Here is a 24,737-nt window from a genome sequence, read left to right on the forward strand (position 1 = left end):
TTCGTGTTGCATTGTTGTGAGTATTTAATTTAAAATAGAAAAGGAAAATGAATTATCAGCAGTAATTGTTTATGCCTGAGTACCAAATTTCATTGCGATAGATGAAAAATTCACTGAGATATGAATTTTAAAATTTAGCCAGTGATGAGACAGGGATTTTTTAAAAATTTTGAAAAAATTTTTTTGGTGACCTTGACCTTTGACCCTTAACCTTGAAAATGAAATCACTTATTCCTGGGCCCCTAAGGAATATTTCTACAAAGTTTAATCAGTTTTGGTTCAAAACATTTCGAGTTATATTGACAGACAAACGGGTGAAAACTTTAACTCCCTTGGAGAGGTAATGAAGTGCCAAAAACTGCAGTTTCTCTAATGGCCACTTGAAGCTGTCTGCTAAAGGAAGTCAGTTCCCGTAGACTCTGGTGTTAAAATTCTTAGCTTCAGATATGAAAATAAGGTGTACAGTGTGGTACAAAGGAGTCAGCTTTTGTTTTTATAGATAATTTGACTTTCATAGCAATTTTTTGGTCATTTTTTCATGTCTCATTCTTTTGGATACTGTTAAAACTTAGAATTAGGGGTCCGGCTGTTTTGAGTGAGATATGCCGATGCTTACAGTTTATATGAAGGATAGACATATGTCACCCATCTCTAACGTTCTGCATTTGGGCATTTATGAAGATTTGAAAATGGGGATCTATCGCTGTAGGCCTTTAATGCCCATTAGAAGAACTGCAGTTTTTGGCACTTCTGGATTGACCTTGTGTTTTGTCAGTCTTAAGGATTTCAGTCAGTAGTGACCTGTGAGTGGACAGTTTCTGTTGCAGAGATGTTACATACATTTAAATGTAATCCTGTTATTTAATGTACATTTTTGTATTATTTGGATGTTTTTGTTCAAGCTGCAATTTGTAGTGCAGCTGAGTTAAAAGTCGTGCTCTGTAAAGACTCCCGTGTTTTTCATAGCGATAAAGATGGGACTGTAGACAAAAACTGGAAGTATAGTTGGAGTTTAGAAACAGGAGGGGATGAAAGAGCAAGTAAGGATTGAAGCAACAATAACACATAATTTGCAACTCTGCTACTTTTTTTTTTTTTTTGTACTTTCCTTACTGGGAGACAGCTGCTCTACCTTAGCTATTCCCTGGTGGTTTTGATGGATTCTTCCCCTCAAAAGAGGCAATGACTTCTTGGCTTTAACACAGTGTGCAGCTAGCTCAGGCCTAGCAGCATTTACACGGGAATGAATCTGGGAGATGTACCAAAAAAAAAAGGAAAAAAATTGTTCTGTGTAACTCAGCTGAGTTTGAATTAATAAAAGTGTGAATGGTTGAAAATATTGTAATTTATCTGAAATGCTGAACAAACTTAAATCAGCAGATAGTCAGTGTGTTTGAGGTATAGTAAGTGAAATTTACCTTGGGGGGGGGGGGGGGCTTGTCATATTAATATGAATAGAAATTGAACTGTAAATGTACCCAGCTGTTGACCTCATTGTCTGAATGAATACATCACAGAGTAAAAACCTCAATATAACATTCGTACTTCAAAAGAAAAGACAAACACAAAGTCAAGCATATATTCTCTGATTTTTATGCAAAATATTCAGAAACAGAATTAGACTTTGGAATGCTCTTTTTTTTTTTTCATCTCTTGTCTGTCAAATGCTCGGCAACTTTACAGGAAAAAAAACCAAACAAAACAAAACAACAAAACCCGAGCTAATTAGTTTTTTCTTTCTGGTATCCACCCAGAGAGAGAGGGAAAGCAAATTGTAAATTATTTAGGCCACCTTTGCAGTATTGTTGCAGAATTTGTGTAAATCAAAGGAAGACAGTAAAGCAAACCACGGTATTCCTCTAGAAGAACTCTCAAGTATTTGTTGAATTATGCATGCTACAGCATAAGACAGGCAGCCTCTGATACACAGGGACTGAGACTTGAGATTACAGTGGATGATATGACCTTTCCTTTCATGAAAAATTAACTGGCCTGATATTGAGCAGATGAGGCTCAAACCTCCAATGAGAACTAAGAAACAGATGTGGACAATATGAAGTGCATCTTCAAAAGCTAGAGAAATAGTTTTTACCATTAAACAGTTGGTTGAGTCTTGTTTTTTATTTTGTTTTTTGTGGCTGTGATTGCTAATATTTTAGTCATTAGAACTGAGTTTTTATAGCATGACCTACAGGGATGACCATGAAACGCTTACTTTGTTGAGAATAGATGCCTTATAAGGGTTTCAACGTGCCATTGTGCTTTCAGTCTCCACTGAGAACTTATCCATAGATGTATAATACAAAAAAGGGAGGTTGGCGAGTAAACAGTCTGCCAGTGCTAGCCTGTAGGTGCCAATCTGCCTGGTAGTTTGATGTCGGAAAACCCAAGATGCTTTCCATTGTATCACAACACTGTATCTCCACTGCAAATCCAAAATTCACTCCGCGTACCGTGTGCTTGTATTTCAAAGCCCACAACAGCTTTAAAAATTCCAAACTTTCCCAACTACTTTTGCTGCTCAGGCAGGTATAAAATCAGCAGCGCTTTGATGTCATAAAAAACTTAGTCCCTGCTCTCGCCGTCATTTTCCTTTGCCAAATGAGTCACAGATGAAAAATACCATATTATACAGCAGGACCGTCAAGCTGTCACTTAGGTAATGAAGTTGGTCCAAACCATTTGTCTTATTTTGTCACGCTTTTTTCCCATTAGTCATACCGCGCTAACCATTAGCTCCTCAGGAACCCCCTTCACCCAAGGACACTTAGGCTCTCACTCCAAGTGCGACCGAGGCCGACTGATGCACCGTGGAAGACGACGCGGTGGGGGGTGAGGGGGTGAGGGGGTAGGGAGTTGAGACTGATAAGAATTCAAACTTGTGAATCAGGATTTATGTGTGAACATCGAGTGAAGAGTTGGAGGAAAAGGAGGAGCACACTGGATAAAGACAGCTTCAGGCAACAGCGGTGAGGATAACAGATCATGTTACTCTGACCAAGATAATCTCAACTATAGTGCAGTGTATAAGTAATAGAAGGCAAGCTCAAAGAGAGTGAAATTGAGAGAAAGGGAAGAGTGGGAAGAGAGCGATTTATGGAGGCTTGACCAGCACTGATTTCTTGAGTTATATCTTAAGGGTACAGTAGTGTTTGTTGAACGACATTGTTATTACTCAGCCAAGTGTGGTAAACACTAACTGCTTTGTGAAAGCCAGAGGCAGGGCCTTTGCAATAAAAGTAGAGTGCTTTTGTTGTCGTATAGCGTGTTTTTAAGGCACAGCGGATTCATATTGAGGCATTGAAGGTGCATAGCATCCTTTCCATTCAGAGGAGTTCTTAAAGCCCTTCTGATAGATGGGACTCAAGGGGAAAGCCGTTTTTGTCTTTGGTAAAGTTCACTGTTGTGGCAGGAAATGGTCAGTGCAAGCTGACCATGAGGGAAAGCACAGCTCCGTATGAACAGCATGGGGTGAGTAAATCCCACAAGAAGTATTATTAATAAATGGATTTGAGAGTTGAAGACCATGTCTCGTGTGGCTCATCCTTAAAAACTTGGTCTAACTGTAAGAGAGACATACACATCTCTCACATAACTTGACCAGGTGTATGTTTAACTGCAGGTGTGTGTGATTAAATAAAACCTAATGGTTCTAACTGAACTGCGTCCTTAGAGCTGGATGAGGGCCACATGCGCTGTTATGCGCTGCTCTGACAGATGCCAGGGGCAAGCACGAGGGAGGGCACTAATTACCGGACAGCTGCCCAGCAGACCCCCACCCTGCCCTAGGGACAGCCGGTCTATCTCATTGCCCCCTCTCCCTGCCTCCAAATGTGGACCTAAGACCTGGCACCATCACGACCCATTTCAGTCTATCTCCATCACAGGGGGTTTGGCAGTAGAGCCTCGGGGGAGCTGTGGTGGATCGCCCTCAGTTGTCATTGGGTGAGGAGCGGACTTTAAAAGCTCATTTGTTATCAGTCAGACATCCCATGTTAATAAACAGTTATGATTTTAGACAAAGTTTGTACCAAGTCACAACCTCAGGAGCTGGCAAATGAAACCAGGGGGCATTGGACCGAAAACTGCCAATTCCTCTAAAAGCAACTTGAGGCTGTCTTGTAACTCAAATCCCCTAGACTCCCATATTAAAACGCCCACCTTCAACTATGAAATATGTTTACAACCAGGTTCAATAAACAGTTTTGGTATCTGTATATAAGTTTGCCCTTCACGACAACTTTAAGAGGGGTGATTTTTTTTTTTTTTTAAATAACTTCACCATTTGGATTGTAAAGCTTAAAGTTAGGGAGCATGGCCACTTTGATTGACAGGAGCAGCTGCAGCAGCATGATCTTGGTTAATTTGAGTCACTGAAGTGCACGCACCATTTTATTGGTCTTGCCTTTTGAAGCATACAGTTTTTGAATGTAGCTTACTAACCATCTTGGTACCATTAGCAGACTAACTTCTCCCCAAGTGCTTTTTGACTCATTTTGTAATATTAGCCCCAAGCCATAATGTTTTACTAAACAGTCAAAAACTCATGATAATGAAATCCATCAAGAAGCGTGCTGCATATCTCCCAAATGGTCATCCATTTTCTGCCTCTCCATCAGCCATCAACTTAGCATGTGACCACTGCTAATTCCCACTATGGATATAAATATTTCATAGTTTGGTGCCACAGCAGACTAATAATATCTCAATTGATGCTTTGAGTAGACTGTGTCCTTCACCCTTCACTGGGATGGGTAGGAAAGGTATTTATAAGAAAATTGAGGTCACCACTGAGAGGAGGGCTGGCTGTAGGCCCAAAGAATATAGAGTGTTGGAGAGGTTCAGGCAGACTCATTTTGTTGGAATTGAGGGGCTAGCGAGCAGAATGCTCATCTTGCTGTTGGCATAAGCGTGAGAAGAGGAGCTAAAGGTTGAAATTATGCACCCAGAAAGCATTTGGCTCGGGTGAGGAAAAAGTGCAATGCAATAATTAAGCAGCACAATAAAAATGATTAGAACTGCTTTTGACATTCTCATTGCGAATAACTTGCGTTTAATTGCAATCACAAATTTTAAATGCCAGTTTTATGTTCCATGGCTATAAGCTGTTTAAAGTTCAATAGCTATACTCTTTAAATCTCCTTCCAATTTCTGCTGTGAGGCAGCAAAAAGGAATAGATACGGACAGAAGAGGAGACAAAAGTATGTGAAATTAGCCTCCGAAATAGAGAAGAAGTGGAGAAGACAGAGGGAATGTCTTTCACTGTTAAGTGCTGGACAGTGTGGCTTGCTGGCCTGGAGGAGGACCCGTGTGGCTCAGCTCGAGGCTAGTTAGCTATTCAGCCACAGCATCTGTTGCAGGCTAATGGATGTTATAACCTCATAAACGTCATGAAATTGGACATTATCCCTTAATTAAAAGAACAGAGATGCATTACAATGATTAGAGTGGCACTCCAGCGGACCTGCCACACGCTCCAATAATGTTTCTAGAGGACGCAGAGCTCCTCAGCAAGGTGTTGGCGCAGGAGGGGTGTGTGTAATATTTTTAATGAGCCAATTTCTGCTACAAACTTTTGAGGATTGCGGGAGGATCCCGGCAAGTTTGGACGCCACGCCAAAAGTTCCACCACGCATTTTGACCTTTACCCCAATGTCTGAGAATAGCTCTTTGCGCTATTTTTCTTTTTTCGTTTGCATTTCAGGAGCTTTTGATAATGATTTGAGTGTCTTTGCAGTGATTATGTGCACAGCGTCGGATCACAGGAAACAGCTGTGCTATAAACCAGATATAAAAACAAGGCTTTGATGCTTGTGTTCCACAGCACCTGGGCCATCAGTGCCCAATAAATACCAGCAGCCAATCAATCTCAAACCCTTCCCTGCCAAGGAGCTTCATGAAATCCAGGGCAGAAAACTGTGAATCTAGATAATATAGCCTGGTGTGGGAAATATTAACCCTCATTTTGGCCTTTACTCAACAACAATTCAAGGCACTACAGCTGAAATTCTTGGACCGAGTCTGTGAATGTGCTGTAAAGGTCACAAGAGGCCTGCACTCACATATCTGTCATTGCTTGTCAAGTGGTCCGTGCATGAAAATGTCACATTGTCTGAGGAAGTTGTATGTCGCACAGGTGTCTGGTGACCTCTTTGGAAGACCTTGGTATCACATGATGTCATATCCATTTAAAGTGACCAATCCCCAGTGCACTATCAATGCCTTCCTGTGTTGTTTGGTTTTATGAACAACGTGCATTGTGTCAGTAACCCTGTATTATGCAAAACTGGGAGAAAAAAAAAACACACCCTGCATGTATCACTGCATGCGTTTGGCTGAACCAATTACATGCCAACATTCACAAGACATGTCACTGATACTGCGCGAGCTATGCCAGAGCGATCGCGGTGCCACTCTTGGCTCTGCAGGAATCCATGTGAAAAGTAATTGTGCATTTCTCATTTATGTATTAGGCAGTCTGTCTCCTCTATGATCTATTTTCTATCGAGACAGACACAATAATATAACACCGAGCACACGGCTTGATAAAGAGTCTATTTTTGCTCAAAGCTCCTTCCTCTGAATGAAAATGAATGAAGGTGTGTTGCAGTGGTAATGTATCAACATAAAATATTGAAATAGCCCAACCAAGGGCACACTGCATGTAATTGAAACTCTTTCTGTGCTGAGAACAAGGAACCGGTGTCCCCGCATCTGAGATTTGGCAGAAGGGCTTTCAGAAGGCATTTGTTTCAGGTTTCCCTTCTTCTCTCCCTCCCCAGAGTTAATTGCTTTTTTTGAGAAATTTGTATCCCAAGTGTTGGGTTTCTCTTACACATTATTTCACTAACCTTTATTTTGGACATTAAAGGGTACCCCCCCCCCCCCCCCCCAAATCCCCTTAGCACGAGCTAAGATGATTGATTGATCTGTTCCGTTTAACCTTGATAAGGGAGAAAATAGAAAAACAAATTACAGTATCGACACTGCTGTGATGGCATGTCGTTTGCGCAGGTGACCCAGAGGTGAGTCAGCGGTGACTCTAAAGGAAAAGAGAGGCGCTGCTGTCCTGTGCGGGAAGACTCCTATCATTAAATGTGTGTGATATTTGGGTCTTTAATGGTTCCACTTGTACAAAAACCAGCTGCGACAATGATAGGCTTTTTGGTAGTTCCCTCACATTCAGACTGTGTCACAGAGCTTTAGCGAAATGAGGTGTGGGATAGAAGTCAGTCTTTTTAAATATGTTTTGCATTACTGGAAAGGTGTCATCAATGCAAGGTGATTCATTATTTAAGGATTATTGTGTGTATTGAAGAGATTTAGGCACCGCTTTAAAGGTATCACTGCCAGCAAAAAAAACAAAAAACACCATTATTAGAACCTCTACACACCTTCAGCTTGTCATCGCTTAGTTTCTGCTCATTTCTTCCCGTAATCATACACTCCACATGTAGCGATGAGTCAACACCTCCCGTGCTTCTCATGGCTGCTTTGTCCTCTCCAGCATGGTGAAGAGCACCATGGGCTGGTCACCCTCTCCAGATTCCCTACATCTGGCAGCGCCATTAATCTTCCACAGCAGCTGTGCCCCTTGTACCTGTCTCTCTTTGTGTAAGGGAGATGGAAAGTCATTTTTAGTCATTATCTTCCCCCTGGCATATGCTCATTCTGCTTATCGCTTTTAACCTGCACTTTGACGGTGAAACTAAACTGCTCTTTTGGATTCACTCGTACAGCGGCTGACCAGCAAGATGTGCAGCATGAAGGCTTCATTGTTGAAGCGACTCGTTCGTTTTGACTGAACTTGTTAAAGTTTGTGAGAGAGGGAGACTTTCTCAGTCCGCAGGAGGGCAGCAGGTCTGTAGGAATTCCAACAAAGTGGACAGCTGGTGGACCACAAAGGAGAGGGCAGTCTGAGAGGTGGGACTCTGCCCTCTGCGTAGTATCAAGTTTACAGGGTGTACCCACTGGAGGATAAACACATGAAAACCAGAGTAGCCATCTTGTTGGACTGCCCCTTTGATGTGCACTCATCTGTCTCTGGGCAGACTGTGCGTGTTAACTGCTAATTAATGGCTGACACTGAGGAATGAGAAATGGTGCTTGTGAAGTTTTACAAAGACTGCTAGACATTTGATGGAGCTTGGGTTGAAAAAATGATTAAACTGTGGCTGGAATCATGCTAGCTCCTATTGGCAGCTCACCCGCGCAATTTTAACTGCATATTGAATCGACTATAGAGATTTAACAACCTCCTCCTTGGAGAAATGTAGAGACTCAGATCTTAAACATCTTCATTCAACTGCTAATGGCTAGTGAGATTTGGCCTCTGCTACTGCTGCACTGAAGCTTTGGCACAGCTCACTCAGTCCTGCCTATAGGTGTTTACCATATGCAAAGAGATGTAGACCAGAAGCACAATCTGCCACAAAATCAGGAGGGAGAAGCTGTAATCAGTGTAGAAAGTTAAGGTGGTAGCTCACCTCATGGCCTCTGCCCAGCTGGCTGCTGCTGGTGGTTTGAGTGGTCAGTGGGGTTGCCCGGGTTGAGTTAGCTTAGTCAGCAGCTAATTAGATCAGGGAATGGAAAGCTTCCTGTGGCTCCCTTTCACAGGCTGAAAGGTTATTGACATGGCCACAGCAGCAATATCTAACGTCAGTCCAATCTTATTATCTGCAGACGTGAACACAGCGGCAACCTTGGCTCGTGGTCTTGAATTGATGTAGTTGAATTGTGAAGACTTCACTGTAAGGTTCCTCATACGGGCACAAGTTTTTGAGAACTTTTTTAAATTTTATTTTACAAACACCTCCAATTCAGTAAGGGTTTCTTGGATTACACTACAATCATTTTGGCACCTACACAATAATTTACTCGAGTAGTTTTCTGGTATAATTGTTGGGACTGTCTGTGGTCAGTCTATCACTTCAGTTAGGTTTAAAATCTCAGCAACTAAATGCTGTATTTTCATGAAACTTTCATACACATATGTGAATGTTGATGGTTTGCAGAGGATGTGTCTGACTGCCTTATTGTCACGGTCCTGGGCCTGGTCCTGTTATGTTATGATGTTTTCTTTGTGTTAGGCTCCTGGTTTTGATTCGCCATGTGTTCTTTGGTTGTTGACGTTTGTGTGCTTATTGTTTATCCTGTTCATGTGCCCTAGCCCTGGTTCTTGTGTTTTACTTCCTGTTTTATTTTGGTATGTCTTTGGTCCTTGTGCTGTAGGTTTAGTTTTGCTTCCTGTGTTTCCCTCCCATTAGCCCATTTCCTGGTGTGTATATATATTGTCTGTGTTCTCGTCAGTTCTTTGTCATGTCGTTGCATGTTTAACGCTGTCTGGTCCCTCCGCTGTGTGCACTCCTGCTGTGTTTCTCCGTGCTTCCATTGACTTTGTTTCTTGTTTTGCCGGCCCCATCCAGCTTTGTTTTTTCATGGTTTCCAGCAATAAAGCTGAGGTTTACTTTGAGTTCATATCCTGTCTCTGGAGTCTGCATTTTGGGGTCCTAACCTGCCACACACAGCAAGTTTCACAACACTTATGTGGTCCCTTACTTTTTCACCAGCCTCAACGTGGAGGGTTTTGTTTTTTTTGGTTTATTGTTAGTGTAATGTCTCTGCATATGTATGGGGTGGATTTAGTATAGATATTTATGATTTTTAATGAGCCCGGTCTTAAATCTAACTTCAAAATGGACTTTACATCGGTTGCACCAACTTTAGTGTTACATGCCCAAGCAAATGGATTTTTTTTTTTCTAGGAACATGTATTGTCTGATTTGATATTTCTGATTTGCTGCAACTAAGGAAGATCAAAGCCCAGAAGAGACAATTTAATTAACAGTGAAACAAGAAAATTAATAGAGCTGTACAGTGAGCACTAAATACTGGCTGCCAAGCAGTCCAACTTGATGTGAGTCAAGAATAAGGAAATAAATACACAATTTTCTGTTCTGGGCTGCTTTCACTCAGAAATCAGTGTAAGTGAAAACAGGGAATCTCTCTTGAATTAGCAAGTCAAACAAGCATGTCTCTTATACCAAAATCTATCAAACTGGTTGGCATTGTCCCCCAAAAGTATACAGTATACATCAATGTAATTATTGATGTTTGCAGTTTTACTGGCTTGATTGACATAGAAAGCAGGGGTGCTGGCTCTTTGGTGGGTCATGGTTTGACACAAACTGCAAGATTAAAATAGATGCCTTCTACTGAAAACCCCTCAATGAACCCCTCGCTATATACTTATGTCAACAAATTTCTGTCCCTCTGTTCAAAAGGTCTGCTTATTTTAAAGTTAACACATGCTGCATGGCGTACAACTTTGCTACATTGTTGCAAACTGTACAGAAAAGAGTTTGACTTTACTTCCACTCCTATTGGCAAGAATAATACGTAGGCCTGGATTTCACAATGCACTGTCTATTTCCTTAAATATTACACACTGACTGCATTCAAGAAAACATATGCATTCAGGCTTGGGCCAGTTGTTGTTACCTTTATGTTCACATCATCAACGTTTGAAATACTAAGGCTAATGCAGGCCAGATCTCTGTGTTTGAAAGTTGGCTAACAGTTTCTGTACAAACATCAAGCACATTTATCACCTCACAAAGTGTGCAGGTCACAGCAGTTGATTATTTTTGAGTGAAGGCAACAGTTGAGGTGTAAATGCGCATTTGCTGCCTTTAAATGTGGGACCCGGTTTTTGTGGAGTGTTTGGCAAGCCTGTTTTGGACATCACATCTGCAGAGCAAGCAATCAGAGATCACAGGTGTGGAGCCTATTGCCAAATTTGGAAACAAGCGTCATGAGAAAGTTTATTTATCTGTCTAAGAATCCCTTTCGCAGAACAGTTTCACTGAAAGCCCTCATGCTTTTGGAGTGGATCAGCATTTCTAGTTGTTGTCTGATACACGAACACCTGATTCCCCGTTCTGATAAAAAAAACCCAATAACACTGTGCCACACGCATGTACTAAATTTCAACAGTCAGGAAAATCATCTGATCAACAAAACACTGGTAACCCTAGTGATGAGTTCAGAGGGTTCACTCGAGTAGCCTATGGGAAGCCCAGACACCTGGAGACTGCAGGTTATGTAGCTGTCACCTGTTTTGCCAGGTGATACTACTGGAGAGCATTCAATGAGAAAAACAGGGTGGTACTGTATCCATTCACATCGTTCCCAAGCCATAAAGCAAGCGTGCAATCTGATCATGTTGTCTGACCAGTTTGATTCCGATGGTCCCCTTACTTGAGTCAGACAATAGCGTTATCAGATAGCAGCATAGATTGTAGCACAGGTACATATTGTTGTGACAATCCATAGCCTGCTAGCCTGCTGTATGCTTTTGAGCACATACCAAAGTTAGACTTGGCAATTGTTGGCAACTCTTTGTTTAAATAGTTATCCTATCACATATCAATTAAAAAAAAAAAAAAAAAAAAAAAAAAATATATATATATATATATATATATATATATATATTAAAGTTATTATTATGTGACATTATGGTTTGCTTAAAGAATAAAAGGATTGGCTCTTTATAATACTTAAACATGCATAATTATACTTTGAAGAAGCATAGTGCATCCGTTGTCTAAACCAGTGCATTTGTCTTATGAAGGTACACAATAAAGGTCATCCTTTTGCTTTCCTGCTCATGGAGATGATGCTCACACGTCCACTTGATAAAGAGAGGCTCAGAAACACATAATCCCCATCAATCCCCTTACTTCCTCAAGGTTCCCATTATTATAATCATACCTCTGAAGGAGACCCAGAACCCAACCCAACTTGTTTTCACCCGTCAAGTCGATAAATCAGATGAGCCTTCTTGGTCAGCGGCCACTTTAAAGCGGCTGGTTGATGAGGAGGAAAAAAAAAAAAGAAGCAGCAGCATGGTGTGGTCTGTCCTACGAGCTGTTAAACCAGAATGCAGTGCGTGAACCATGACCTGTGGGCTCCAGGAAACCTTTGCCATACTCGATTGGTAAAGGTTTAGAATGGAGCCGGTGAATACTGAATCCTCAGCCAGAAGAACTTAATAAAAAAGAAAAGTGGGTTCAGAAAAGAGTGGGCTGCACTGACAAAGATACTGTAACTGAATTTGAATTTTTGATGGGGGTATACACAAGTTCAATAGGGGTTGTGCAGCATTGTTTACAGATGCCTTGAGAGTAATTCAAGCTTTTGTGTACCTGCATGCTGTCAAAAGGGGGAGGTTTGTTTTGCTACATCGAGAGACCTTTCAGAAACTGTGGTTAGAGGTTAGGCTGTTACACAGCATGCATCTGCTTTGTCTGTGCTCTATCTCCCCATAAGCACAAATACAGATGAAGTTGTTTTATGAGCTCGCCGAGCGAGAGACACCCATTGTCTCTGTATGAGGCTGATTCAAAATGGCCGCCCTCAGCACTCAAATTGATCATAATTGTATTCCCAAACTCCTGCTCAGCGGGGCATTACGTTTTGTGTTATTGACTTTAAAAACACATTCAGCGATTCTACTTGCAATTTCATTACACCGCTGTCAATTACCACTCTGTGAACAAAACATGCCTGCAAATAAAATGTATGAGGTAATTTTCCAAATGCCACTTAGGAGGTACCGCTGTCTGAGCGATGGGCATGCTTAATTTGTGCACTTGCTTACTGCAAATCTGGTTATGCATAGGCAGCCGTGCACATTTCATTACCAAAACACTGGAGAGTTGAGGTGATTGCCCTTGTGTTTTCACATCAATACATAAACCGGCAGCCAAACTCCGGTAATTAGGCATTATAAATGTTTGAAAAAGGGAAATTCTGTCCCGTTTTTTTGTTTTCTTTTTTTGTTCAAAGGGAATGCAAGGTGAGTAGAGAAATTATTGATCATAAATCATGCTAACAAGAACAATTACATTGCACATCCACTTCCTCACTTCTGCTTAGTGTTTTCTAGGTCTTCCCTCTCGTGGGTGTTCTCTTTTCTGCCTTAAACAGGAAATAAACGGCGCATCAGCAGCTAATCTGGCGACCTCTGTGTCACCAAGTTTCCATTTTAAACATTAGCCTTCCTACGGTCTCCCTGCTTCATTTTCCCTTTTTAAAGCACTTGTCACACGATGGCGTTTGGACTGTATATGTGTATATATGTGTGTGTGCGTTTCTGTTTCTTTTAATCTTGCAGAGAGATTTGCTCATATTGCCTGCCTATTGCCAAAAAATAAAAAAAATGAAGAGGTCATGTGTGTTGATGACAGGGTTAAAGGGCGCTGAGTTGCTGGGGGGGGTCAGTGATAAGCACTTCAGAAACATAGATATAAGGAATAACTGCCCCCCATCCTAAACCCCAAGTACAGCTACTGCCACCATTTCCCAGCTCCAACCAATTAAAGCCTGAAAAAAGCGAATGCGAGACACGTATAGGCTCTGAGGCACATCCAGAAGCATGCAACACTTTCTGTAAATTCACTGGCAGCCACCGGGTTTGTTTGTGTCCGTGTGTATGCCGTCTGTCTGCCCATTTTGATGAATTTGAAGGATACTGTGTGCCTGAGTGCACTCTTCATAAAGAAGAGTGGAGCGACAAGGGCTTTCTGTTTCTGAGCCCGGCAAAAAGTGCTGAAATGGGCTATATTGATCGTCAGCAAGGGGAGTCAGAACAATCACCATGAATTAAACTCCTCAAGGTCTTAGGCAAAGGGGATTAACAAAATTATCTGGCCTCTATTCTGGCCATTTATTGTCGGTGCTGCTGTTGACAAAAGCTTGGAAAGGCAGCAAACGCACAGCAAACGGGTGAGGGAGAGAGGTGGGTGGCTGGGTGGCTGGGGGGGGGGGGGGGGGGGGGGGGGTAATGAGGGAAGCATTCTTGATGAGAAACTAACAACAATGTAAACACAGCAGATAAGTGCTTTCTTGGCCCGGCAGTATTGATCATGAATAGGCCTGGTGCTCAACTTTACAGGGTGAATTGTATTTTCCTGCTGGGTTTTGATAGCCAGCTGTTAACACACTGTGCAATTACTGGCTGTGAAGACGCTTTTTTTTTTTTTCTTTTTTTTTGGTTTTGTTTGTTGTGATGAGAGGAGGGAGGCTACGGTTAAATGTGTAGCCTCATTACAAAATGCGTGTAAGTGGATGTGAGGCGCAATTAAAAAGTGAAACAAAGCCTTTGTTTCAAATCATCAGCAATGAAACCCGAAATTATCATTAGCACCACGGGTATGTTTGGTTGCACAATGTTCTTGAATCAAATGGCTTGCTTCTGCCTTTGGTGATGTGGCCTTTTTTTTTTTTTTCCCCTCCCCCTTCTTTCTCTCCTCTTACCGGTGGACTTGACTTGCAGCTAATTAATTTGCAAATTTTATTCTCAATAAAGTGCTTACAAAAAGATAATTGTGACTTTATTAACAGTTTCTTGGGCAGCAGATGGTGTTCTGCAGGCCTGCCATGTTGAATTAGTGATGACGCTGTCGTTTTATGTGCTCTCTACTGTGGCAACCCATAAAACTCCTAATTAAGGCTACAAATTAATACTACTTCTTCCCAACATTATACCCAGCCATTTCACCCGAAATTAGGGTAAACAAATACAAACATACAGGTAAGTCTCCCATTAGTATGCGCCCATTCTCTGTGTACAGTTGCTGCATTTATGTAAGGAATCTCTGTTATTATAATCATTTGTTCTATATTAAGAGCAATTAAATGCCTATTAAAGATGCCAGAACATTTGTTGGCTTGTTTGTACTCAGCATTTACAAGACATTGGATTCCTTGGAGCCAAATCTCAGTAAACTCCATCGACTTAATCCCTCCGATGTTTTATTAAAAACAAATTATGTCCAACGTCACCGCCGGTAATCCGGCGCATCAAGTATTGGTAACCGCCTGAAGGAGAAGTGCTTGCATTTTAATTAAGAGCCCAAGTAACGAGGCAGCAAAGTGTGCGGATTAGTGTGTTTACTCAGGAAGAGCAGAAGGAGAAAAAAGATCTTCATTTCATTTTTTTTTTTTTTTAATCTGGTCTTGGATCAGCTCCAAGTGTACAGTGACTTGACATATTTTGGGAATTGAGACGCTGATCTTGTTTGGCAGAGAATATAGACCTGCTAGGGTTGGAACATCATCATTTTTTTTTTTTTTTTTTTATAGAGTTCCAGGTGTTTTTTTGTTTTTTTTTGGCATTTCCCATTTATGACAACATCATTTTTTTTTTGTTTGTGTTTTTGAATGTGAATATATTTTCACTAATGCTTTGTAAAAGTTACTTTTACTTTGACAAGTTCTGTGCACCACAGGCTTGTGGCACTTTGAAACAGTACTGTGGCAATTGCTCTTATAATTGTTTTAAACTGTGCGGCACTTGGGGCACTAGGGTCTGCCAAAATTAATAAATTAAAATATGTCAAAATGGCAAAACTCACTATAAACCTGTGCAAATCCTTTCACTGTACTTACTCTGTCAAAATAAACTGAATATAAATTCCATTCCCCTTTTCTACTGTATTTTTCTAGAGCTTTTACCCACAAGATGTGGTTTTCACCCTGGACAGGTTGTTAGTCAGGGTTAACACAGAGAGACAGGCAACCATTCATGTTCACATCTATGGCCAATTTAGAATTGCCTATTTAACTAACATGCATGTCTAGTCTGTGGGAGGGAACCGGTGCACCCACAGAAAACCCACATAGTCACAGGAAGAACATAACTCCACACAGAGAGGCCCCAGCCAGTGGGTGGATTCAAACCTAGGACCCTCTTACTGTGAGGTAACAGTGCCCTAGAATTGATTCATTTGCTGAAAATTATGATGCGTTAGTATCGTTAAACAGAACATCCTATATTATGGGATGCTGTATATCAATTAGACATCAAGGTACTGACATGATGGCATACACTAAAAGTCCACAATGTTAGAGTGTTGCTTCTCCAGGTCTATGCAGCTGTGCATTAGTGTCAAAAACCGCAGTTCCTCAAATGGCCACTTGAGTGAGTGAACCACAAGAGACTGCCATGTTGAAATGCTCAGCTTTATAGCAGAAATCCCTTTTATAACAACTGTATAGGGGGTGAAATGTTTTGCAAGTCACCAGTTTAAACTGTATCATGGCTTAAAGTTGTCATTATAGGTGTAGCCACTTTAAATGATGGGTAGATGCTGACATAGACACTAGCTAGGCATCAGCTCTGCTAAATCGACTCATTGAGCCGGACCTTTCCGTGTTGGTGTATGAAACTTGGCACCAGGGTCACTGATTTAGAAATTAGTGAGGTCCAGATTTTTCGCTTAGTATATCATACTTAAGGTATAGCAACTTTGCTCCTATGACCACGAAAATAGGCTTGCAGTGCAATAGTTGCAGTGCAATCGAAACAGTTCTGAAAACCGTAAATAAGCTTGCTAGCAGCTGGTAGCTTACCACTTCACCCTTTCGTCCAAGCATGGTAACTGCTGGTTCCAAAAAAAGGGAGCTGGTGATGACTTAATGTTGCAATGAAGGCTCTTAAAATGGATTTCACAAACCAGTGGTTGCTTTTATACAGTCTATGGTCATTACCACTGTATGCTGTTAGTGTTAAGCTGGAATTTTTGGCATACAGACAACAGAACTATTTTTAGCTAAGATGGGATCACAGAGCTGCAGAGATTGGCAGATCCTACCCTTGAGTAACTCTACATACATACTATAATTGACACACTCAGACATAATCCGTTATGGGACTTCCACACTGTTCCCAGACTTCAGTGGGAGACTGCTGCCTCTTGAAGAAGTCATGACCACTGTTTGATCAAAGGGGCTCTGCTCCTAACGCCCACTGCTTTCTGCCAGTGCTTGATCTGGATCGATGCAGGGGTTAGTGTACAAAATCCCCAGATTCCTATAGCTGTGCAAACCCACTTCTGGTGTTCAGAAAGGGAAGTCATATTAAGTTCATGTTTGCACTCATTCGCATGTATTTTCTTGGCCACGTGGAGTTGAAGTACACGGGGCACCCTTAGCAGTAGGGCATATTTGTTACAGAAGGCCTCCAGGAGCTCCTGTGACAAATGTGTTTTATAGCAAAGCAAGACTCTATTTCAAATGTAAATTATTTACAACAACTGAGAGTTAATAAAAAAATATTGGCCTAATGAATCAATCATGTTCCTTCATGAATGCAGCAGTTTATTTCGCCTCCAGCTGTGGGTTGTTTGATACCACTGTATATGAGCTTTTGCCTGAAATTACAAACCGAAAGAGTTCTAACAGACATTTTTATTGTTTGTCTTAACTTTTCTAATAACAGGCACAAAGGCAGGCTTTGAGTTCGTATAAATGCTTCCTATTACCGTTAAAAATCTGTCTTTAGCCCAAGAACGCCAAACCAGCTCAGCTTGTTCCTTTATCAGCTTACAACCAGAGTTCTCTGGGTGCTTATAAATCCACTGAATATTGTTCATTGTGAGTTTCCCGTCTTACCAAACAAGAATAACAAGAAAAGGCCCATAATTACTGAATTTACTGCAGTTTGAGAACTTCACCAGAAACTTTTCTGTTCCCATTAATGGAAAATATGGTAATTAGTTTTTCATATTCCCTCATACATTGGAGGTTGATATAACTTATTCATGACAGCAAAAACAAGAATTGCTGTTGTCTGTCCATTTTCTTTTTTGCACTGCTAGATGGAAGCAGGGGCTTCGCTGATTTCAGCAGCAACTGAGCCTTTGCCTCTCTCCCCTTCGGTGCAGTACCCACTGGATATGAATGAACGGCGTCATTAAACGGGGAACTGTTTCATCAAAGTGGGAATCAAGCCAAAAAGATTCCAATGGGAAAGTAATCAGTTGGAGGGACGAAGGTTTATTTATTCCAGACAAAATGAAATTACGCTCCCTCTTGAGTGACATTTACGGGTGCGCTACCTGCAGTGCTGACATGTTTACAAAGTGTGTTCTTGTTTATTCAGGTGTTGCTGCACAGCACAACTCCTGACCCTGAAGTCTGTTTTAATAGATTTCAGTTTTCTAACCCCAGAGAAAAATATATTAACCACCTAGCACTTTTATTGAATAATTAAAAAGATATCAAATTAGGTTTGAAATTTTGTAGGGACAAAAAAAAAAAAGGAAAGCCATACTCTCTGCTCTGAAATGCTGTGGGCATACCCTTTGACAGTTTTCACACCAGCCCACATGAATCATATTAACAAGGCAGAATTAGCTGAACTTGTTTTAACTGAGCTTACTTGTTTAACATCACCCTTTAACTCATCTGTAGGCAGATATGGCCACTGGTAGCATCAGGTGTTGGCAGTGCAGGAGGATGAAGGCCCTGGAAAAGGGACTGTCCGTACATCCTGTTCACCAGTTGTATGTGAATCTCAGTTACCACCGATGAAAGTTAGCAAAACTATCCAATGTGATAGCCAACTGAGTTGACTGTTAATGGTGATCCTCTGCTATCGATGCGGTTCTACATAAAATCAGTCGTCCTCTTTTTTCTCTCGTAATTCTCAGGAAAATTAAATAAAGAGATCAAGCTGTTCCACAAATTCCTTCATGCAGGGAAGATGTGGGTTGGAGGCAAAGCTGCTTAGCAAAGTGCTTGATTGCAGCAGTTACTTGCAATCAAGCAGGAGATCCGCTGATGCTACTGTGTTATAAAAGGGATCATTCTTTGTTCCATTGTGTCTTTGAGCTATGATATCTGACTCTGAAATCTAAAAATCCTCAACACAAAAAGATGATGAAGTAGTTTTAATTTTTTTAAATGGACCAAAATTTTGCACCAAAACCAAAATTTGGGCTACTGTATAAAACGAAAATGTATGAGTAAGCCAATGATTTTCACATCATTTGACTTAGAATTTGAATTAAGTTAAAATTGAAAATAATGTTTAAAATCTGAACTTTATGGTTTTAGTAAAAATATGCTAATTTTGAATTGGATGCTAGCCACACGACAATCAAAGAGCATAGCGGTTGTATAAAGTGAAACACCAGTTGGGACAGAACTAATTAGGTTAATTGGCAGCACGTAAGCAGCATCATTAGATCTCAGAATTCTCAGAAAATTAAAGCTGGTGAAAGTCTAACTACTTTGTGAAAGAATGGTTGGCCAAATTTAGCCATTTAAGAATATATGTCATTATAAAATGGAAAAATAATTAAGGAATTTATATTTTACATAGTGATAGTGCCTGCTAGTGTAGTGGTTAACACATTTACTTAGCAAGGGAAAGGTTGCTGGTTTAATTCCAGCTGGAGAAATGCATCCCCTTTGGGGTTGCGTCATGAAGGGCATCCACTGTAAAACTGCCAAATCAAACATGTGCCGCTACCCACTGTGGCTACCCCTCGAGACAAGGTAGCAGTCGAAAGTAGCTTCTGCTATATTTTACATAGTCAACATTCTTTTGGAAGCAGTCTTGCAAATCATGCAATTTTACAACAGGTTTGAAGCAGTTATTTTTTTTTATTTATTTTCCACACACGTTAGTAGATAAGGCTGATAAGGTACAAAATTGGTCCTCCTCCAGAAATACAGTTAAAAAAAGTGTGCACACGTTGCTTTTCAGTTGCTTATGCGTATTTAAAGAAAACAGAATGTACTTTAGTTTAAAGCCAGACTTATTTATGACCTTACATTCATTTTCTTATATTGAGTTCTGCATATATTACATATTTTCCCCAGTGCTGTTTGCTGAAAATGAATATTGTAAGTGGAGGCTGAAAAGTGCATCAGAAATTTCTTTGGTGAAAAATTGCAGAACATTTTTCATAATAGTATGTATTTATGACCTATTAACGTCAGAACAGGGATAAGTGATCTTTGGTCAGAGACAACAAATACATCCAATTGATTTTAGTCTTCAAATAGGATTTGTTGCATAGAAAAACACTTAAACGAGTCTTAACCCTTTAAAGATACATAAATATACTTAGCTGCTCCACAGTGGTCCACTATTTGGATTTATGTACACTTGTATTTGGTTTCATTAATCTGCCTCTCCTCACCTACATGTGCTTCTGTCATCTTGATGTCTCAGCTCCAAGTAAATTGTCTCATGTTGTTAACAGACAATTGCTCATTATCTACCACTCCCCGATCCAATTCTCAGGGATTATGCCCCAATTAAAGGTTATTTTGCCTCATGCTCGTGGTGGTGTGGCCCTGATTTGAACCTGCTTGAATGCCAGAGGATAAGTGAATGACCCTAGAAAGAAGAACAAATCCCTCTGTTTGCCCTCTGCATGAAAAAGATTGCAAAATGTGGAAACACCTATGCAGAAATTCTATTAAAAAAAAAAACTGTTAAATACACTGTCTGGCATTGAGTAAGCAGCTTCAGTAGCATTTCCATTGCCATTGTAGGACTTTATGGGTGAATGTGGGAGCTTCCTTATTAATGAAGAAGTGGTTAGGAGCTGGACACGGGCAGCGTAGCTCAGCGAACAATGCGCCATTGTTGCTGCTAAGGCTGGGCTGTCACACGGTGCTCTGATCATTACTTACCCACAGACGTCCAATGTCACGCACAATATCCCCAGGTTTGCCCTTCATAGGTTGTTGTGCATCCTCCGGTCGCTCTAGCTTGCTTAATGATAACAGGCAGCAATTACACTCACATGCGTGCACACACAAACAAGCCTGCACACAGTACTGTAGTGCCAGGAAACAAACACATCTCTCACCCACCTGCTCGCCTTCTCCCTTGGCCTTTTTTGTTTAGGAAGGAAGATAAATATCCCCATAATAAGAAAAGCCTGCTCCTGATGCATTTTCAACAGTCCACTGCTTCAATTACATGTATTTACTTACAAGTCTGGATTTATTTTCTGCCGGCTGCAGTCCGATTTGTTTTGAATGGATAATGAAAAGGTCTTTGCTGCTATTGTGGCAATATTTTAATGCTTTGCCTTGCCAGCACACCTACCAATGAACTTTATGTTTGTGAATAGTTTAATAAATCAAATAAGGGGTGAGGTTATACGTCAGGCAGTTTGGGTGTGCTGCTCCTACGCTGCGGTGAAAGGAACAGTTTATAAATTGCAGCCTTGTTGGTATGAAAGACCCATGCAATGCAATCCTGAACTGAGTGGCGGCAACTAGAAGAGAGGCCAGGATATTATTCACCTAGCGCCTATGAGTTGACATAGCACCACAGGAATGTGCGAAGCAGTCACACTATTGCTTTCCCAACTGGAAATGTTGGCAGTATTCAAAGCCATCTCTTCAGCTGCAGTTAGATTTCATGGGGCTGTACGCATATGATGTCACAGTATGGATATCAGGGGACACAACTGAGCTGGTGTGCTGGTAGGGTGTTACGCTTATTGAGATCATGATTATAGCTGTGTCTAAACTCCAGTCCCTTTGTGACAGAGCCATTAGCAGGCTGTCACACTCTTCGGCGCGCTCCATGCATGTGACTGCTACTGCTAATACACTGACTGCAGTTCACATTCACATAATAGATTATAGCTAACACCACAGCATTGACCCTGGGTGCTTGGATACTTAAAGAAGAACTGTAAATAGCATAAATTCACTTAAAAAAATTAAATTAGTTGCCATTTTTTGTTGCATAAGTGATGTATCAGCTGTCAAACATATCCAGTTCTGTTTCCTCTGTGCCTCTACAAGGTTGCTATTACTCTACATCACTGGTTTATGCAACCATGCCTGAGCAATACCAGGGCTGCAAAGTCACATTGCCAAATTGATTGCCCATTTAAAAGGATTGTGGCTTTTACAAGGTTTGGCCTCCTTCAGCTGAGTGCAAAACGAGTGCCACTGTATTAAGTGGTAAGACCAGAGTGCTGATAGATTACCTTTGGCCACTCTGTTTAATTGTTGGACTTTGGTGGCAAACCTGTTAAAAGAAAAAAAAAAGTGTGGGGGGTGGTGGTGGTGGGGCTAAATTGAGAATGTTAAATATTGAAGTGGTTGCCGGAGGGCTAATGAAATTAACAGTGCAAGTAAACAGCCTCCTGCAAGTGCCACATCCTCCTCCTCCTTCCTCGCTTTGTCCCTTTATCTCATTGGCTTATTGTGAGGAGAGCTTCAGGGGTGAGTGTGTATGAGGAGAGGGAGGTGGTGTCATAGGTACCCATGCAAGAGGGTTTAGAGGGGCTCATCCAAGGTCAGAAACCCCAGTATTAACACCATTTCCATCCCACCAGACCCTCCTCCACACCGAACTCTATCTCCACTCTGCCGCATCAGCTCTATAATATCGTTAACCATAATCCGCTTCTCTGCCTTTACCTCCGTCCAAACAGCACAACTGAGCTGTGAGGCTTCGTAACAAAACTGGAATGATTATCTTTTTCATTTGGATACTAGTTTCCATTCTCTGATAGATTTCACGTTATCAAAAAGAAATTAATATGCCTAAAAAAAAAAAAAAAAATCTAAAGATGACATTTATGAGGCTGTGAAAGTATTTTTCTTACATTTGCTTGTCATCTAGGAATGAGGCACAGCACTGCTTCCTTATCGTTGTAGAGACTGAGCAACGGGAGAGCTTTACCGATTGTGTTTCAACTTGAAATGGCCCGGTATGACATAATTATGTCAGTGTAGACTTACTGCTGCAGTTTTCTCAGATGGAGATGTTATTAGCTATTGGGCAACTAGCTGGGAGCTTGACTGTATTGCATTTGTTGTTTAACTCAGGCCACACATACGCTCCTAATGCACACACACGCGCACACACACACACACCTGGAACACATTTACAGTAAAGCCGGTCGAAGCCAGGAGAAGAAGCTTATCCCCATTACACATTCTTCCTGAGGGCAGCAATGGACAGCTGGCACATCCAGTATACTGTACAAGAGCACATGCGCACACATGCACGTGATACGGTGTACATGCAAATGCCACATGTGCATGTTAGGTAAATAATGTGGTCAGCACAAGCACACTCGCAGGTGTGCACACTTTTTGTTCTGCTAATCCACATGAAAACAAAGACCGTGTATAATCACAAGCATACGGTAAACGGTGAACTTGTCCACCGTGATGGGTAGTTGGCTTCAGAAGACACCCACTGGAGCATGTGTTGGAGAGCCTCTTCCATCCTGAAGAGGACTAGCTCTGAGCAGATGTGCATCTCAGGGGCATATTCTCAAATCCTATTCAACTGCTGCACCCACGAAAAGAGAGAAGCTTATTCCTCCCACTTTAATCTGCTTTCAGATTCTATTGTCATTGTCTTTCTTTTCCTTGGGTACCAAAATCATGAGGAGTTACCTCACATAGACTGTTAATGAACATCTAACATGTTATTCCTAAATAGCTCTAAGTAAGGACCAAAGGGTAGATAATAACTGTCAATTTAACTATCAAAAAACATAAATTAATCTAAACAACAAAGGAACTTGTAAAATGCCTTTAAACATTTAAATGCCTCAATGTCTGTATTTCACATTTAATATAGAAATAATGTTTGATTTGTTACCCTGACAGTAGTCTATAGTTGCTTGAAATAACGCTCACTACATAAAACTAGCCAAAAGGACACAAAACAGAAGATGTAGCTGCAGAGTTGTCTTATGTGGACACGTAAGACAAATCGACTAAATGTGTACTTTAGAAATAACCATGCTGCTCCACTGGATTGAGATCTGGTGACTGTGGAGGCCATTTGAGTGCAGTAAACTCATTGTCATGTTTAAAACATGATGATTTGAGCTTTGTGACATGGCGTGTTAGCTTGCTGGAAGCAGCCATCAAGAGACGGGCACACTGGGGTCATAAAGGGATGGACGTGGTCAGCAACAATATTCAGGTAGGCTGTGGAATTTAAATGATGTTCAGTTGGTACTAAGGGACCCAAAGTGTGCCAAGCAAATATACCCCACACATTACACCACCAGCAGCCTGAACTGTTGATCCATGCCTTCATGTTGTTTGACACCAAATTCTGACCCTGCCTTCTGAATATCACAGCAGAAGTCAAAACTCATCAGATCAGGGAATGTTTTTCCAGTCTTCTGTTCAGTTTTTGTGAGCCTGTGTGAATTGTATCCTCAGTTTCCAATAAGTATTTTCTGAAATACTCAGACCAGCCATGGTTGTCACCGTGTTCAAAGTCACCTAAATCACCTTTCTTCCCCAGTCTGATGCTCAGTTTGAACTTCAGCAGGTTGTCTTGACCATGTGTACATGCCTAAATTCGTTGCTGCCATGTGATTGGCTGATTATTAGATATTTTGTCATGATTAGCTGTGTAGCAGGTGAGGGACGGACCCAAAATGCACAACTCCAGACAGAATTTAATTTTGCTTCAGCTTTATTGCTGGAACACAGGATAAGCAGAGCTGGACGTGGCCAGAAGCACAAAACAGAAATCTTACTTTAACTAACTAACTGACTGACTGACACCAGAGCACACAACAGGAGGAAAACCAACAATGTGACAAAGGGCAAGGGAAAACACAGACAATATATACACACATGAGGTAATGAGAGGAGTCTGGAAACATCCGGGGAGAACAGGTGAACAGACTTACACTAACGAGACGAGGGGAAGCAATACTAAACACAAAAGAAAATAGGAATTGACGTCATGTAATATAAACATGACAACACAGAAGACTTGACAAAGGAGGCAGGCACACAGAGGGAATCTAAACATGTGATTAAACAGACACCAGAAAACACAAACACTGAAGACTAGACACAGGAGGGATAACACAGACACCGGAACACAAGAACAAGGGAATCAGGAACTAAATACCAATAA

General features: G+C 41.1%; 1 protein-coding gene across 3 annotated transcripts in view; it reads left to right on the plus strand.

Moving 5' to 3' along the window:
* The window catches only part of ppargc1a (peroxisome proliferator-activated receptor gamma, coactivator 1 alpha), a 316,689-nt gene that overhangs the window by 78,504 nt on the left and 213,448 nt on the right, over positions 1–24,737 (plus strand). The window lies entirely within an intron of this gene.

The sequence above is a fragment of the Archocentrus centrarchus genome (genome assembly GCF_007364275.1).
Source record: "Archocentrus centrarchus isolate MPI-CPG fArcCen1 chromosome 18 unlocalized genomic scaffold, fArcCen1 scaffold_23_ctg1, whole genome shotgun sequence".
In the NCBI taxonomy this organism is placed as follows: domain Eukaryota; kingdom Metazoa; phylum Chordata; class Actinopteri; order Cichliformes; family Cichlidae; genus Archocentrus; species Archocentrus centrarchus.